An 18,592-nucleotide genomic window follows, 5' to 3' on the forward strand; every position below is an offset into this window, starting at 1 on the left:
ATCAAGTACTTGGTAAATATGCAATGATGAATTGTTGTCCTACAGTGTTCAAAAGACAATGTTTCTTCAATTCATTAGAGTACACGCAGAAATAACTTAACCTGGCATCTCTATTAAAAAAGGCCAATTTCTGAAGTAAAAAACTGAACATAGCTGAATGCATGTATTGGTGCCTATTTTGGATTCAATTTGCTTTTTTCAAGGTATTAAACCCAGAAAAAAAATCCTTCATGACACTGTATGGGATAAAATTCTTGCTTACAAACTATCTATTGGAATTATCTGGCTCACAGACATACAGCTCAAAAGGACTTCACAGAACATCTAATCTAATGCCCTCATCTTACAGTTAAGGAAACTGAGGCCCAATCTGTAGTCATGTTGTTTTCTCAGGACACAAATGGATCCAGAGAACATAGAGCTCTGAGCAGTAAAAATGATGTCATGGTGACCTGGCCTTACTATATTTTAATATGTAGATTGTGACAACACAAATAAAAAGGTAGGACACCAAGCAATTTATCCAAGTGTATCACATAAACGTACACCAAAAATTTAAACTGAATAATCCATTAGTAACCAGATAATTGAGGCAGCGCTTTATAGCATCTTTCCTTGAGTATGCATATATAGGAATCATTGCTACTGCCATTGCTAATTATTGACATGCTATATTTCTGTTCTTTTTGAAGATTTTCTTAGCCCTAAGGATCTTCAAAAATTCCTTTTCTTTAGTTTTCTCTATTCTAGTAAGAGTTCCTATGTATTCCTCAGGAATTCCTAAACAAATAACTTTAATTAGCTGTGCCAGATAGTTATATCTTTGTAGAATGTTGCAAAGTATTTCTGCCAAGTCAGAATCCGAAGGACATATTAGTCTGATCTATTTCCTGTCAATAACATAATATTTTTGTGTACCTATAAAACAAATGGCACTAATTTTTTTTCTACTTAAAAGAAAACAACTCATGATACATGCCATTTCCCTAAGCTGCTACATATAACAGTCAAAGGTTTTTTAGAAATTGGCTATATTTGTCATATTATGTGACCTAACCATAAAAAATAAAATTTTGGTTTGGACTAATTAGAATGAATTTTAAGTCAGTGAAACGTACTGAAGAAAAATCAAAGGTGCAATTGTGAAAATATGTACAAATATATACTTCATGCTTTTAGACAATGGTTCACCTTTTGGTTTTAAGTGTTACTTCTTAAAAGAGTCAGAAATTTTACTCCTGGATGTACATACTGAGCAATGAAGAATGATTTCAACACTGATGCTCAAATATTACAGTTTTCTAAGACCAGCTGAAAATATTTTATGAATAATAATACCTATCTGTACTTAACAGAATACCAAAATTCAAAGTATAATTTTTTTGGTGCTTTCATAACTGCAGGATAAACACATGGTTCAACATCTAATAATAACTGTACATATAAAACAATAAATACATACATTAAGCTATATCTTAGATACATACATAAAAGAGAATTACAATGGTTTTGCTCAATGCACACCTGATGATTGCTGGTAAAATCCTCAGATACTGATCTTAACCAGTCCCACTGACTCTTCTTGGAGGAGAGCAGAATCCAGTACTTCCCATTTTGGCTGATCTACAAAATAAAAAAAGAGAATGGACTATACACTAACAGAACCAGCATTTTTATGAATAAAGGTAAAATGTAAGGAAAATGTGATTTAGTTAATAAGCACATGCTTAGATTTCATACACTATTGATTATTCATGCACTAATATAAGTGGATATACTCTTAAAGGTTCTAATTTATGACAAAATGAGAAAAGAACAAGAGGAATCATTTTGATAAATGTTAATGCATAATGCTATTTAAATTAAGATTTCCTATTCTCAAATATTTGTTTCTTTTAAAAAGTTAAACTTAGCCCACCTACTAAAAATACTAATAAGAAATATTTTTAAACTAAATTGAAAGATAACTTGTAACTCAAGAATGAATATTAATCTTGCCAAGATTCAGAATAATTACTACTAGTGGATTTCCTAGTATTTTAAAGTTAATTAATCCTCTAAAGGGAGAAGAACCAGAGCTGTGATTTAACTAGTATATGGAACTCCTTGGATGAAAACATTCTTTTGACTAACGAAGATCACCTTCTCTGCAGTTTATAATGTCTGAGTTGCCCGGATCCCCTTGCCCATACAAAATAACACACAGATGTTATGTGTCAGAGGCAAGTAAATCTTGAAATCTGGTCTTCCTGGTTCTGAAGTCAGGTCTTTATCCATTATACTACACTATTCTTAATCAATATTCTATAGAATCAACAAAAATGGTATAGAAAAAAGCATAAAAATTTGTTCAGAAGAAATTTTCAGAACTGTTTAAGCAATGAACTAACAACTGGAATGAAAAACTCAGGGGCCAGAGAGTACCTAAAACTCAAGAGGACTCTACTTTCAGAAACACTAGTCTATTGGTTGAGGAGTTGATAGAGTAGAAAATTGTGGATCTGGAGCCCCAGAAGCTGGATTCAAATCCTAGTTCTACTATTATCTATGTAACATTGGACAAGTCATGTCACCTCTCTGGTCATCTGTTTCTATTTCTATAAAATGATAACCTCTGTAGTTCCTTCTAGTTCTCAATCTATTAAGCTTATAAAAGCAATGAACTGAAAGTAAGGAAATTCAAACTAAATTCAACTGTGGGAATGTCAAATTCTCTCAGCATTAATTTCTTAATATCCAATATCTCCCTCTTAATCTCTCAGAATAGTGTTTTTATTAAAGATAGGTAGGAACAATCATGTGATCCTTGGATTTATTATTTTACTAAGTTAAACATGTTGGTTAAATGTGAAAAAAGACAAATCACAACATAAATTTTTATAGAACATGGTTGTAATGCAATCTTATAGTAGTCCCCAAACAATCTATTAATGCAATATGCATTTCAAAGACTAAAAACAAGCTTGAAAACACATGTAAAAAAGGGTAAGTTTATGTTAGTAAAATGTATTTACAAGATATGATAGGAATAGAAAAAACATTTAGAAAAATCTGATGCAGCATGTGGCATAGGCACAGGTAAGCAAGCAGTGATTGTTTGAGACATTATTCAGAAATCAATATTGGAGAATAAAATAAGGTCAATATAAATTATATGATAACAAGCTATAAGGTAAGAAGAATTTATTAATGACCAAGAACAAAAATCCTTCAGTTAAACTGGTAAACAAAACAAAATACCTCCCCCCAAATTTCCATACAATTCCTAATTCTAAAATCTGTAAGACAATATTATTTAACAAAAAGACATTATTAAAGCATTAGATAAAAGGCATTACTAAGAGCACATTAGAAAAAAGAAATAGATACATCAAACTTCAAATGGAAGGTTCAGCCTAATTAAAAAACTTTTAAAAGAAATAAGCCTGCATTCTTTTGCAAAGCAAAGAGCATGCATAAATAAGGTACCAGATTATTGCAAATCAAACTTTTAGGATGATTAAATTCAACCCTGCAAATACTTACTTGCCCAGGACAAATAGTGAGTTTTTAGCAGATGAATAAGTACATAAAACAAATGTTTATTACGTAACCTATATAGCTTCAGTGAAGAGGTTAGAGTAACAGAAAATTTTATGGGCCAGTAAACTTTGTGAATTTATTTGCAAGGCTAAAATAGTTGCCAAGTCCCTTTTCCTCTCCCTTTGAGTTGACAGGTAGCATCAACAAAGAATTTAGGATATTCAAATCTTCCTTTAAATAAGAGCATCAAAGCACATTTAGAATTTTAAGTCTACATATGTCAGCTGGTAAAATTAGGAAGATTATGAAATCTGAAATCAAAGTCAATGATAAAGACATTAATTCAATCTAAGGAACATCTATTAAATTCTGATTATGTGCCAGGCACAATGCTAGCCACAATACGAAAAAATGAAACAGCTTTGCCCTAAAAGAGCTTACATTCCACTGGCGGGGGAGCATACTGTACACACATGGAAATAAATACAAAAGGATAGAGAAAATAAACTTCAAAAAGGAGTGCTAATAACTGGGGGGGCGGGGGAATGGGGAAAAAAGCTTTATATAAAAGGTAGCACTTTGGCTGTGAGATTGTGTCCCTCCTCAATTTATAAAACTCTTTCAATTGCAAGTGATATTTAAAGTACATGAAACTATTCATATCAAATATACATGAGCTATTTTCCAATGGTAAAGTACTTTATAAGTTAAAATACTATATAAATGTGAGCTATTATTAGACTAAGTTATCTAGCACAGAGACTGGACCTGTAAGGAACTCTTTCTACCAGCATAGGTCAGTCAAGAAACGTTTATTACATGCTTACTATGTGCTAGGCACTATGCTGAGCACTGAGGATACAGAGAAAGGGAAAAACACCATCACTCCCTGTCTTCAAAGAGCTCACATTTACCACTTTCTTGGCAAATTACAGTCTTAGAGAGTTGCCTGGGAACACTGAGAAGTTAAGAAACTTGTCCAGCAGGATGATTGGCCAGTATGGGGCAGATGTGGGACCTGAACCCAGGTCTTCCTGGCCCAGTCCTTTTCTCTCTCATTCCACCATGCTGTCTCTTGACTTATCTACATGCCTCAAACTTTGCATAATAATGTTTTAAAGTCCTGTATGGCTTTTATTAAAGTCAGGAGAATACAATCCTGCTAAAAAGTTTATGTCCTAAACTACAGTAAACAGAAAAAGATAATGTAAGAATTATGACATTCATTCTAAACATTAAAGTCTATTTTTGAGTTACTAATTGCCTTGTAGGGCATCTAACTACATAGTAAACTAGAGGAAACAAGAAAACTAGTTAGACCTAATTCTTTATCTTGATATGATAAATATGAAAAGTATGGATTGTGTTTATATACAATGAATTACAATTTTAAGGTGGAATCTCTGTACTCTGTTTTGTGGGATATTTTGTAGAATTTCTGCATAGAAATACCATTTAGAGAATTGGACCACTGTTTTTCAGTCTTTTTCAGTCGTGGCCAATTCTTTGTAACCCCATTTGGAGTTTTCTTGGCAAAGATATTGGAGTGGTTTACTATTTCCCTCTCCAGCTCATTTTACAGATGAGGAAACTGAGGCACACAAGGTTAAGTGACTTGCCTAGAGTCACAAAGCTAGTAAGTGTGTGAAGCTAGATTTTAACTCAGGAAGATGAGTCCAGGCCCGGTACTCTATCCACTGTACAACCTAGCTTCCCCAGAGAATTGGACCGCAACCTCTACCAATTTTCCTTCATTTATCAAAGTTCACTGTTTTTTAAAAAACTGATGGAAGGTTGTTTTCGTTTAAAAAAAAAAAAGCAAATGATTGCAATAGTGAAAGTGTATGTGCCATACCATTTCAAATTGCTACTATGAGGAGCCAACACTTCAGAATATGCTTCCAATGTTTGCAGGCACCAAATACAGGCTCATTTCCACTGTGCAAGTTAATAATGGAGGTTAGTCATATGCAATTATAAAAACTGGGGGAAATCTCCATATACATACAATATATAGAATCTTTATTTTAGAGATTTTTAAAAATTGCATTCTGAACAGTAAATTAGATGATAAAATAAGTAATGTATCTATCACATATAGGATTTAACTAACAAGTATTCCTCCTACATGAAAAAAGAAAGAATGTATGGTGTAATTCAGTTTTTTTTTTTTTAATTTCCCAGTTCTATTCAATAATTGATTTATAAATTCCAACAAGACTTACCTGTATCCACAGTTCCTTAAAAGTTTAACAAAGTAAAATGCACTTTTCTAATACAGCGCTATTGCCAATCTCAGTTTAAGTCTCATAATCATGTCAATCACAAAATATACCTTAACAAAAACATTTAATTAAGAAAAAAGCATTCATTTGAGACATTTTAACTGTATATAGCAATATAAAATCTTCCCTACACCTTAGTAATGTAATGTAAACAAGATGGATTGGAAGAGAAAACTTACCAGGCTTGTAGTACACTTCAATTTGCATGTTTATTAACAGGCAGCATACAGATTTGAAGGGTATGGAAGAAACTACTCAGCTTATAGATACAACAGATAATAGTAAAGCTATAGCACACTAACAAGTTTTTTTTTTTAAATGAAATGTGTTTTCAGTTTCAAAAAAATCTCAATATCCCTCAATTTTTTTTTTCCTTTTAGGAGAAATCTAAATTGGATTACCAGCACATTTCCTAAATGTGGGTAACGGTTAAAAACTATTAAGATAATCACCTGTGATACTGAGGTCTTCCTGTTTAGGAATTCTTCCTGATACCCCCTGTCTCTCCATACCAAAGTCAGGTTCATAGTGGGGAACCCTGTTGCCTCCTGACCCCCAGTAACACTGAATTTTTCTAAGCTTTGAATTTTAAAAAGCCTACCTGCTTAAAGCTTGGTTTAAAAATATAATTATATGTAGAATACAAATAAAATACTGTTCAGTGTAAAAACTATTTTTACCTCTCAATTATTTCCCTAATCCTATAAAGTTACTGAGAAGAGATGGGAAAAAGAAATACATGCTTATCTAAAAATTACAAAGCCTAAAAAATCATCCAACTATCTTAAATATCCATAATCGAAAATATCCATACTAGAGTATTCATTTACATTTAAAAGTTGGAATCAATGTAACCTATAGAAACAATGTGATTTAGTAAATGTAGTACTTATGACAAAGTTTAGGAGGTCAAGATTCCATTTTTTGTTTTCATTGGTGATTTACTGGATGACTATATAAATGCTGTAACCTCTCTGAACTTTACCTGACTCTGAAGGCTTAAGGGTTTTTTTTTTAAAAGTCTATTATTTATTTCAATAGATACCATTTTATTGCTCTTGTTACCAATGGTATTCACATCTATGAATACTTGACTTATAAAGAATGATCTCCTTGTTGTACCAGTCTTTCCTTACTTATATGAATTACTTGCCATTAAGGAAGAAAAGCACCCACACTTTTTTCTTCAGGTATAGCATTCTTTTTCTTGTTTTGGATCTATAGTTTTTTCATCATGGTAGGGAATTCCAGGTATAAAAACTCCTTTGTCCAAAGAACAGGAGCTCTTCTATAATGAAGTCTTAGAGATGATGTGACCAAGGCCTTCTCAACTTTATTCTCCCACTATGCTGTGCTGACTTGCCATGTACAACACAGCAGTTACAAAAGGGGAGGGGGGGAGAGCAGAGACTGACTAGTTATGGAAGCAGCAACATTTAACATAAACATTTTTTCTTGGAAAGAAAAGTCTCAGTTTTTGTAAACAAACAGCGTACTCCAACTGTTTATTTACAAAAATAGGAGAACAGGTGACATGGCAAAGAATTATGCAGTGTCTTTTATGTAGTAAGAATTTAATAAATACTTGTTGACTGGGAGACAAATTTCATTTATCTTGAGCAATACCTAGAAAATTCCACAACATAAGAATTAATAACTGTCTTGAAATTCCTTATAATTGGATTTAATCTATTTGGGTCCTGCCACTTGATATTTCCTGTTGGATAATGTTTAGAAATATCTCAAGAATTTAACAAATCCTAATGGCAAGACAGTTTGGTGTGCTGGACTGAGCATTTACTTTAATCAGAAGACTTTGGATTCAAAACCTACTTCTTATATGGGTCTCAGATTCCTCATCTGTAAAACTAGATGGCCTGTGAAGACTTCAACCTCTATGATTTTATGATCTTACAAGATGGACTGGCTAAATCGTATCTTAATTGCATTCCCTACTCTGCCATTTGTTTTAACTGGGAACTAAGTAGAAAAATTAGGATGCCTTAAATCAGGATATAGTTGTTGTCCTAAATTCTTTAGAAAGAATCTCACAGAGTTAAGAATGTACAAATCCAATATATCAATTCTGAATTTCAACATGTCATAGAGATGGGCTGAACTCCTCGGTGGTCCAGAGGTTAGGATTTGGTACTCCTGCTGTCTTGGCCTGGGTTTAATTCCCAGCCAAAGACGTTTTTCTTGTTATCATAGTGATAGAAGTGGTAAATATTCCTGTCTGTCACAGAGATTCCTTGGACAGGGAGGCTGCAAGCTTTCAGGAGGATGAGTTTGGAGTCTAGAAGGACTCAAGGATATTTTTCATCTTTTTTGCACTCACCAAGTCCTGGTTTCTTCCTGAGGACACAGCCTCCTTGTCCAACATTTCACTCATACTACCCGATTAACTCATGGTAGGGGAGATGGGATACCCCTTGCCACTTCCAGGCTCTCCTTGTCCCACCATTGCTCAGTAATCTCTCCTCCTTTGAGGTTCATTCAAATCAGATTTATCACCCAATCAAGATTCTAGAGGCTGTTATCTATCAACTATCTATCTATCTATGTATCATATTCTTCAATGAATTCAGTTCCTGTCTCAGCCTTTATCTCCTCCCCAACTCCTGACTTCATACTAGGGGACTTCATCATATATACTGATATTCTCTCAAACAGCCTGATCTCCCAGCTCCTCATTTCCTCTGACCTCCCTCTGCTCCACTTGAGCTACACACAGAGATAGCCAAATCTTGCCATCACTCATTTCAATGAACTGGAGACCTGTCTCAAGTTTCTCCCTGCTCCAGTCCTGCACTTGGACATTTCCTGGCAGACAGTAAATGCTTAATACTTCGTTGTTGTTTGGTCATTTCAGTTGTGTCTGACTCTTCATGATCCAATTCGAGGTTTTTTTGGCAAAGATGCTGCAGTGGTTTGCCATTTTCTTCTCCAGCTCATTTTATGAATGAGGAACTAAGGCAAACAGGGTTAAGTGACTTGCCCAGGGTCACATAGCTAGTAAGTGTGTCTGAGGCCAGATTTGAATTCAGGAAGATGAGTCTTCCTCATACTGCCTTAATAAATGCTTGTTTTCATACTCTACATAGCCGTCAAACTGATCTTCCTAAAGCCCACTTGTCATTCTTCCCACCCTCCATTCAATAAACCCTGAGGATCAAATATATAATCCTCTGGCTTTTAAAGTTCATCATAACCAGGCCCTTTGCTATCTTTCCAGTCTTCTTACAACTTACTCCCCTCCATATACTCTCCCATCCATGATTCTAGCCTCCTTTCTGTTCCCAGAATAAGACACTTTCATCTGACTGCATTTTCACTGACTATCTCCTATGCCTGGAACTCCCATCCTCCTCATTTTGCCTCATGGCTTTTCTAGTTTCCTTAAGTCTCAGCCAAATTCTCATCTTCTGCAAGACGACTTTCCCAGTCCTCCTTAATGTTAGTGCCTTCTCTCTGAGATTACCTCCAATTTATCCTGTATCTATCTTGTTTGTACATAATTGTTTGTTGTCTCTTCCATTAGACTGTAAGCTCCTTGAGAGTGGGAACTGTATTCTGTCTTTCTTTGTACATCCAGCACTTAGCACCATGTGTGGCACATAACAGTCACTTAATAAATATTGTTTACTTGACTGGATGGTCTAGTCTGGAGATGCAGTTCCAGGTAGTGGGAAGGTAGATCTGTGATTTTTGTCAGGGATGCAGATCAAAACTCATCTTGCAGATAAGGAACCTATAAGCTTACCTCAGAGAAGTTAAGTGATTTTCCCAAAGTCATAAAGCTGGTCAATGTTAAAGGCAAAATTAGAATCCCAGTCTCTTCTGATTCCAAATTCAGAGATCTCATTATCTCTACAATTATACTACACCTCTTTGTGGGACCAACTTTAAATGTTAATCAAATTTAGTCTTGTGAAGATAACCTGGGTCAGAACGGACAATTTGCTCACTCTCAAACCCCCCCCCCCAAAAAAAGAGCCTCTCCTGTATCTCCAGGGGAAAAAAAAAAGCTGAAATACACGGCAGCAGTTTCTAGAAGATTAACTCTGGGACTTGCTTGATACAGAATACTTTTCAATTACAGCTCTGGGATCTAGATCCTCACCCACCCTTCACACTCCGAGGGAAAACGAGTAGTTCCATCATTCCTATTAGAGATATATTCCTTGTCACTAGTAATTTTCAAATGCAGTATAATCAACAGTTTCCCTGGTTGGCTCCCTTCCTAAGCACCCAGATTCAGCCTCTACACCAACCCTACTTCTCCCATGTCTCTCCTCTTTCCTCACAACCCACCCCCACAAGGAAACAAATTCCCAGACACTAGATACAGAGACTCCACTCATAACATTCATTGTACTTCACCACTAAAGCAAACATTCTGAAATCATGGTGATCATGTTGGTTACTTCCCAAGTAAGGTAGTTTCAGCTTTGGATCCCATATTTTATTTTTCAGAAAATAAATTTTAGTGATTTCTTTTTGTTATGTACTGCTAATATTGTGATTAACATTATGGAAAGTTTGGCTTATCTTTGATAAATTATGCTTCTTAAATGCTAATGGATGCTAGTTAATTATTCCAGTCCATACCCCCCCCCCCATTCTAGCATTCTGTCTTATTTACTTTGTAAGCAATCTGGAGAATAGCACAAAACTTAGCTATTTTTCTCATTTTAAGAAATGACTGAATGATGGAATATTATCGTATCATGAGAAATGAAGAATGTGAAGTATTCACAGAAACCTGTGAAAACATAAACAGGTGATGAGGGAAGTAAATGGAACCAGGAAAACAATATTCACATTTACCACATTAATGTAAAGAAAAAAAACCCCTAAAAGACATCAGAGTCCTAATTAATTCGGTGACTATATGTAACTTAAGAGGACAAATAATTTAGTACATCTCCCTACTCTTGGCAAGAGAGGTGGTAGGCTCTAGGTACACACCATGGCACAGGGTGCCAGACATAGTAGTCATTGGGAATTTTTTTTTTAATGGCTGAGATATCAAAGTCCTATTTAGAACGGTATTTTCCTATCAGCTTGAAGGGAAGGTAACAAGCATTTATCAAGCACCTGCTATGGCTTTAGCACTTTACAAGTATCTCATTTATCCTCACAACAATGCTCGGAGGTTGGTGCTTTTATTACCCCAATTGTACAACCAAAGAAACTGAGGAAGACAGAGATTATGTAACTTGCCCAAGGTCACAGAGTTAAGTAAGTGCCTGAAGCTAGATTTGAACTTGGGTTTTCTTGACTCCAGGCTCAGTACTTTATACATTCCTAGCAGCCTGTTAGAAACTAGAACTATATATTCATAATAAGGAATAAGTTTCAGGGAGGAGGGAAAATTTAAAGGCTTGGGGTCTCCTAAATGTCCAAACCCAGATCTATGGTGAAATAAGATATCAGTAAAGTATAAAATGCAATTTGGATCATTCAACAATTTGGACACACTTCAACTTGCCTCTATCCATAAAGATATTCAAGAATTAAATTATGGATACTGCCAAGGAGATAAAGGAATACCAAAAGGCAAAACTACTTGCAATCCCAAAGTCTATATACTATCACCTCCGTTACCTGATCCCTACTTAAGTAGTTCACTGAAAAATCATTAATTCAACAAGTATTATTAATTCCAGATAACTAATTGAATTAAACTAGATTAATAAATAGCAAAACAAGAAAACAAAAGATAACACAAAGAAGCAACGTATGTTCTAAAGAGTTCAATAAATAGAGAAGCAATATGATATATAGGGGATGGGAAACTAATTTTGGAGTCAGGAAAACCTGGGGTCACATTTAGTCTCTGCCACATACTACCTCTTTGATCATTGGAAGGTCATTTAATTTTGCTATAACCCCAGACAACTATAAATTAAAGTAGATTATACATGTGGCGGGAATTTCCTTCACTGATGAAATCACAAGTCTCTGCAAACAACAACAAAAAAGATACAAAGGAGAAGTATTACAGAATTTTTTTTTAAAGGATAAATCACTATAAATTAGAAGAATCAGAGGAGGCTTCAACAAGGAAAAAAGGTGAGCTACAACGCTTTTTTATTTCCATTTTACAGATGAAAGAAATTTAGGCTCAGATAACTTACATTACTTGCCAAAGCTTAAGTGGTTGGTAGAGTGGAGACTCAAACTCCATTCTTTTGATTTTAAGTGAAATGCTTCTTCTAATACATGGACTCTGCCCTTGAAGAATGTATAGGATCTATGTAGGGAGAAGTTTGGAGAATATTTAGGTAAAGGAAATAGTATGAGAAAAGGGTTGAAAAGAAAGAATAAGGATGGTTTTTGGGAAAGAGTATGTATGAAAGGCAATGTAGGAATAGAGAGCCAGCCTTCTAGACAAGAAGGCCCAGATTCAAATTGTCTCTCTAACACAGACTTTGTGACCCTGGGCAAATCATTTAACCTCTTGGTGCTCTAAGCAACTCTTCTTATACTAGTGAAATCACAAGTTTAGTCCTTATCTCTATCAAGATATAAGGGGGGGGGGGGCAAAGCCAAGATGGCTGAGTAAAAGCAGAGATTTGCTTGAGTTCTCCCCCAAACCCTTCCAAATACCTGTAAAAAATGGCTCTAAACAAATTCTAAAGCAGCAGAACCCACAAAAAGAGCGAAAAAAATTTCCAGCCCAAGACAACTTGGATGGTTGATTGGAAAGGTCTATCGTGACCTCCTGGGAGAGGAATGCAGTTTGGCACGGGCATGCACGCAAAACAGGCCTCAGCGAACCTGGAGCAGACCTCAGAGGACTGAATCACGAGGCAGTTGTGGAGTCTTCCAGACTTCTCAACCCACAAACACCAAACACACCTTAGAAGGTCAGTAGGAAAAGTCTGTAACTGCGGTGAGAGAGAAGCGAGGTCCGAGCCCCAGCCCCGGCTGAAGCCCCAGGGCGGATGCTGCTTCCAGAGCTTCCAGCCCACAGACTGAGGGGGAATTGAGTGACTAATCAGAGGGAGATTGCAGGGATCTCTCTGCTGGTGCTGGTGCTGGTGCAGGAATCTCTTGCTTTGCCTGTTCTTGGATGTGGGTCACAATTCTAGGTGGTGATCCTGGGGCAAAGAGGAGAGCCAGCATGGTGGAATTTGTAGTGGCGGTGGAAAGGGAATCCTCCTCACAGTTCCAAGGTAGAAAAGAGTGCTTGTGGTCACTCATAGACCAGAGCACAGGCCAGGAAAGGAGTAAACACCTCACCCCTTATCAAGCCACCTTGGAAGAATGGAAAATTCACAGGTCACTAGAAGTATCTCTGAAAACAGCTGCACCAAACCCCTGAAGCTTGGGTCAGTACATTTCCCACACTGGAAGGAGACCCCTACCTTAATAAAGAGTATAACTCAAGTAATTGGCTGGAATCATGAGCATTTGGTGACAAAGAAGATCAAAACATACAACCAGAAGAAGACAACAAAGTCAAAGCTCCTACATCCAAAGCCTCCAAGAAATATATGCATCAGTCCCAGGCCATGGAAGAGTTCAAAAAGGATTCTGAGAAGCAAGTAAGAGAAGTAGAGGAAAAACTGGGAAGAGAAATGAGAGTGATGCAAGAAAATCATGAAAAACTAGTCAACAGCTTGCTAAAGGAGACCCCCCCAAAAATACTGAAGAAAATGACACCTTAAAAAATAGGCTAACCCAAATGGCAAAAGAGGTCCAAAAAGCCATTGAGGAGAAGAATACCTTAAAAAGCAGAACTGGCCAAATGGAAAAGGAAGTCCAAAAGCTTACTGAAGAAAATACTTCCTTAAAAATTAGAATGGAGCAAATGGAAGCTAGTGATTTTATGAGAAATCAAGACATTGTAAAACAAAACCAAAAGAATGAATGTGAATGAAAAAGAAAGAACCAATGTGAAATATCTCATTGGAAAAACAACTGACCTGGAAAATAGATCCAGGAGAGAGAATTTAAAAATTATTGGACAATCTGAAAGCCAGGATCAAAAAAAGAGCCTAGATATCAACTTTCAAGAAATTATCAAGGAAAACTGCCCTGATATTTTAGAACCTGAGGACAAAATAGAAATTGAAAGAATCCACCAATCACCTCCTGAAAGAGATCCCCAAAGGAAAACTCCTAGGAATATTGTAGCCAAATTCCAGAGTTTCCAGGTCAATGAGAAAATAGTGCAAGCATCCAGAAAGAAACAATTCAAGTATTATGGAAACACAATTAGGACAACACAAGATTTAGCAGTTTCTACATTAAGGGACCATAGGGCTAGGGATATGATATTCAGGAGGTCAAAGGAGATGGGATTACAACCAAGAATCACCTACCCAGCAAAACTGAGTATAATCCTTCAGGGGAAAAAATGGACATTCTTTGAAATAGAGGACTTTCAAGCATTCTTGATGGAAAGACCAGAGCTGAATAGAAAATTTGACTTTCAAATACAAGACTCAAACATGAAGAGGTAAAAAGGAAAGAGAAATCATAAGGGATTTATTAAGGTTGAACTGTTTACATTCCTGCATGGAAAGATGATATTTGTAACTCATGAGACCTTTGTCAGTGTTAGCATAGTTGGAGAGAAAAAATTATATGTATGTATATATATATGTATATATATAGATATATAGATAGATAGATAAATAGAGGGCACAGGGTGAGTTGAAGATGAAGGGGTGATATCTGGAGAATAAAATTAAGGAGTGAGAGAGGATTGTACTGGGAGAAGGAGAAAGGGAGAGGCAGAATGGGGTAAATTATTTCACATAAAACAGACAAGAAAATGTTTTTACAATGGAGGGGAAACGGGAGATGGTGAAAGGGAATGAGTGAATCTTATTCTCATTAGATTTGACTTAAGAAGGGAATAATATATAGACTCCATTGGGTAAGGAAATCTATCTTACCCTACAGGAAAATAAGGGGGAAGGGAGGGGGTAATCAAAAGCAAACACTTCTAAGGAGAGACAGGGTCAAAAGACAGAATAGAATAAATGGAGGGTGGGATAGGATTAAGTGAAATATACTTAGTTTTTCACAACATGACTACTATGGAAGTGTTTTGCATCACTACACATGTATAACCTGTATTGAGTTGCTTGCCTCCTCAATGAGGGTGGGTGGGGAGGGAGGAAGGTAGAAAATTTGGAACCCAAAGTTTTAAAAACAAATGTTAAAAGTTATTTTCACATGTAACTGGGAAATAAGATATATAGGCAAAAAAGTATAGAAATTTATCCTGCCCTACAGGAAAACTGAAGGGGATAAGAGAAGGGGGGGGATAGAAGAAAGGGCTGATTAGGGAAAGGGGTATTCAGAATGCATGCCATCTTGGGGTGGGGGGAAGGATGAGATGGGGAGAGAATTTGGAATTCAAAATCTTGTGGAAGCGAATATTGAAAACTAAAAATAAATAAATTAATAAAATCTGAAAAAAAGATATATAGGGGAAATACACAAATATTTAATAATAAGAGATATTCCCAATAAAATGATAAAATGATCAAAAGATATGAAGTGGGAATCTTCCAAAGAAATGGCAACTATTACTAATTACAAGGAAAAAATTCTTTAACTTACTAATGTAAGAAATACAAATTTTAAAAACTCTTGAGGTTTGACCTTAAAACCATTAGACTGGTAAAGATGACAAACAATGGGAATACCCGATATTGGAAGGGTTGGAAAGGAGAGGGACACTAACTCACTGTTGCTGGAGCTAGAAACTGATCTAATCCTTCTGGCAAGTCACTAAACTGTGCTTGCCCTTTGACACAGCAGTACTATGAATAGGCATACTTCCTCTTAAAGGTTCAAATGGCACAAAGAACTTAAATGTCCAAAAATATTTATTGATATACTTTTTGATGTAGCAAGGAGCTGGAAACAAATTGATGTCCTTCAGTTGAGAAAGAGCTGAACAAATAATATTGTGTTATAAGAAATGATGAAAAGAACGGATTTAGAGGAACCTAAAAAGACTTGTATCAAATGATATAGAATGAAATGAGCAGAACCAGGACGATTCATACAATGACCAGTACACTGTAAAGGAAAAATCTGAAAGACTTAAGAACTTTGAACAGTGAACCACTATAAGTCTAGAAGACTATTAATGAACTATTCCTCCCATCTCTTGGCCAGAGAGGTGCTGGACTATAGATGCAGAAAGAGACATACATTTTCAATGTGTTACCAATTTACCAATGTGTTAATTTGTTTTGTTTGATTTGTCATAAGGGAGGGCATTTACTTTTGTACAGGAGAGTTGAGTGGGGAGAGTGATGCTATAAAAAGAAAAGAAATTTGATAAAATATTATTAATATGCAAAGAAAAAAGCAAAAGGAAGTTCAGAAGGGACAGTGTTCAGAAAAGGTGATGTTGGCAACAGTAAAGCAGAGTTTATTAAGTGTCTACTATGTGTGAGGGATACAAAGAACAGCAAAAAAAAACAGGCTGTGCTCTCAAGGAGCTCACTTTTAAGAATCAGATGACATGCAAGTAATTATGTACGTACAAGGTATACACAGGATAAATAGGAGTAATCTCAAAAAAAAAAAAAAAGGCACTAGCATTAAGGGAGACCAGGAAAAGCTTCTGGTAGAAAGCATGATTTTGGCTGGGATTACAAGGAAGCTGGAGAAACTAGGAGGCAGAAAAGAGAAGGAAGAAGGTTCCAGGAATTCAGAACATCCAGTAAATATGCAGTTAGGAGATGGACTATCTTGTTGGAAGAACAGCAAGGTAGTTTGTAGATCACAGAAAACATGGAATGAAGGTTTAAGACAACTTAGTGTAAAGACAGGAAGGGGCCAGATTACGTGAAGGGCTTCACAAGTGGATTTTTATATTTGACCTAGATATATTAGGGAGTGATTGGAATTTGTTGAAATAGGGGTGACATGCTCAGTCTTATGATTTATAAAGATGACTTTGATAGCTGACTGGAGGATAGACTGGAACGAGGAGAAACTTAAGGCAGGAAGGTCAAACAGAAGGCTATTTATTCTAATAATCCAGGTATGAGGTGATGTGACCCTGCACCAAGGTAGTTGCAGTATCAGAAAACAGAAGGGGGGTGTATATGAGAGACATTATGAAAGCAGAATTTATAGGACTTGACAATAATTGAATATTGAAGGGAGGGTGAGGAGAGACTGAGTAATTGAGGGTAACACCTAAGTGACTGGAAGGATGGTGGTACCAGACAGAAATAGAGAAATTGGGAAAAAAGAGGATATTTTTTGTTTGTTTGTTTTGAGGGGAAGATAATGATTTCAGATCCAGTTCAAGCTGTCATTAGACAGCTTATTAAGGCAGTTCGAGATACAAGGCTGGAAGTCAGGATAGGGGTTAGGGCTGGATAAGCAGATCTTACAATCATCAGCAAAGAGATAATAATTGAATCCACTGGAGCTGATGTGATAACCAAATGAAATAGTACATAAAGAGAAAAGGGACTGGGACAGAGACTTGAGAACACCAAAGTCAGCAAGTGTGGCCTGCATGAAGTTCCAGGGAAAGGAGCTGAGAAGTGGTCAGACAGGTATGAGGAGAACCAGGAAAGAGCAGGGTTCAAAAAACCCTAGAGAGAAGAGAGTATCAAGGAGGAGAAGGAGTCAAAGACTACAGAGACAGCAAAAAAAAATGAGGATTGATAATATGCTATTAGAGGCAATTAAGAGATCACTGATAACTTTGAAGAGAGCAGTTTCAGGGGAATGATGAATTGGGAAGCCAGACTTCAGATGGTTAAGAGAGTGAGAGGAAAGGAAGTGGAGGCACTGACTGTAGACAGCCTTCTCAATGGGTTTACCCATTAAAAGGAATTAGGTACAACAAGGATGGATGGATCAAATGAAGGTTTTTTTTTAAGGATGGGGCAAGATGGGCACATTTGTAGGTAGCAAGGAAACTAGCAGATAGGGAGAGTTTGAAGATTAGTGAGCATAGGCCTGACAGAGAGACTATTTACTAGGGAAGGAATGGCTGTAGAGGGGGATTGTCTTTGCAAAGAGAAAGGTTACCTATTCATGTGAAGGGAGAGTAAAGGATAGCAAGGGAAGGTATCTGAGTGACATGAGATGAGAAGGGATATGAGGAAGCTCTCATGGAATGGCAGTAAGGATAAAGAATAGCAAATATTAGTTCAGAATTGATTTTATTTTGTTAAACCAGGAGGTAGGGGTTTGAGTTGTGTAGTCCGCAACATAATAACAAAGTTTTCCGACAGTTTCCTTGCTGCCATTCCATGAGAGCTAGTAGAAAGGGAGAGTCTGAAGATTAGTGAGTGTAGGAATGATAGAGAGACAATTCACTAGGGAAGGAATGGGTGTAGAGAGGGGATTGTCTTCCCAAGGAGAACTAAGACTTGCACACACGTTTTTGACAGCCAAGAGAAAAAATGTATTTTATGTAGGTGAAGTACAAGACGTGGATTAAAGTAGTATGAGCAACAAGCTAGTCTTGAAGTGAATGCTAACATACACAAATGTGGTAAAAATACTGCTACCTGTGTGCCAGACGCTGAGGTTAAAAAAAAAAAAAAATCTCAAGAAACCACATACAAAAAAAAAAACAAACCCAAACCAAAAAACAAAAAAACCACACCCATAGACTATTAGCAGAGGATTTGTTTAACAATGATGAGAAAAAATTTACAGATTAATTTAGAAGTACAAATTCCTAAACTATACAGTTAAGAATGGGAAAAGGTGACAGAAAAGATCAATTGGGGAAAATAAATATCCCTATGCTTGAAATCATGTTACTAATT

General features: G+C 36.2%; 1 protein-coding gene across 1 annotated transcript in view; it reads right to left on the reverse strand.

Annotated features, from left to right (window-relative positions):
• The window catches only part of LOC114054248 (zinc finger protein PLAG1), a 69,461-nt gene that overhangs the window by 3,427 nt on the left and 47,442 nt on the right, over positions 1 to 18,592 (reverse strand). The window contains exon 2 of the mRNA XM_027877425.1: positions 1,525 to 1,623. The gene's annotated coding sequence lies outside the window, so the exon portion shown is untranslated. The remainder of the gene's footprint in view (positions 1 to 1,524; positions 1,624 to 18,592) is intronic.

This window comes from Vombatus ursinus, unplaced genomic scaffold (assembly GCF_900497805.2).
Source record: "Vombatus ursinus unplaced genomic scaffold, bare-nosed wombat genome assembly UNPS02014812.1, whole genome shotgun sequence".
NCBI lineage: Eukaryota > Metazoa > Chordata > Mammalia > Diprotodontia > Vombatidae > Vombatus > Vombatus ursinus.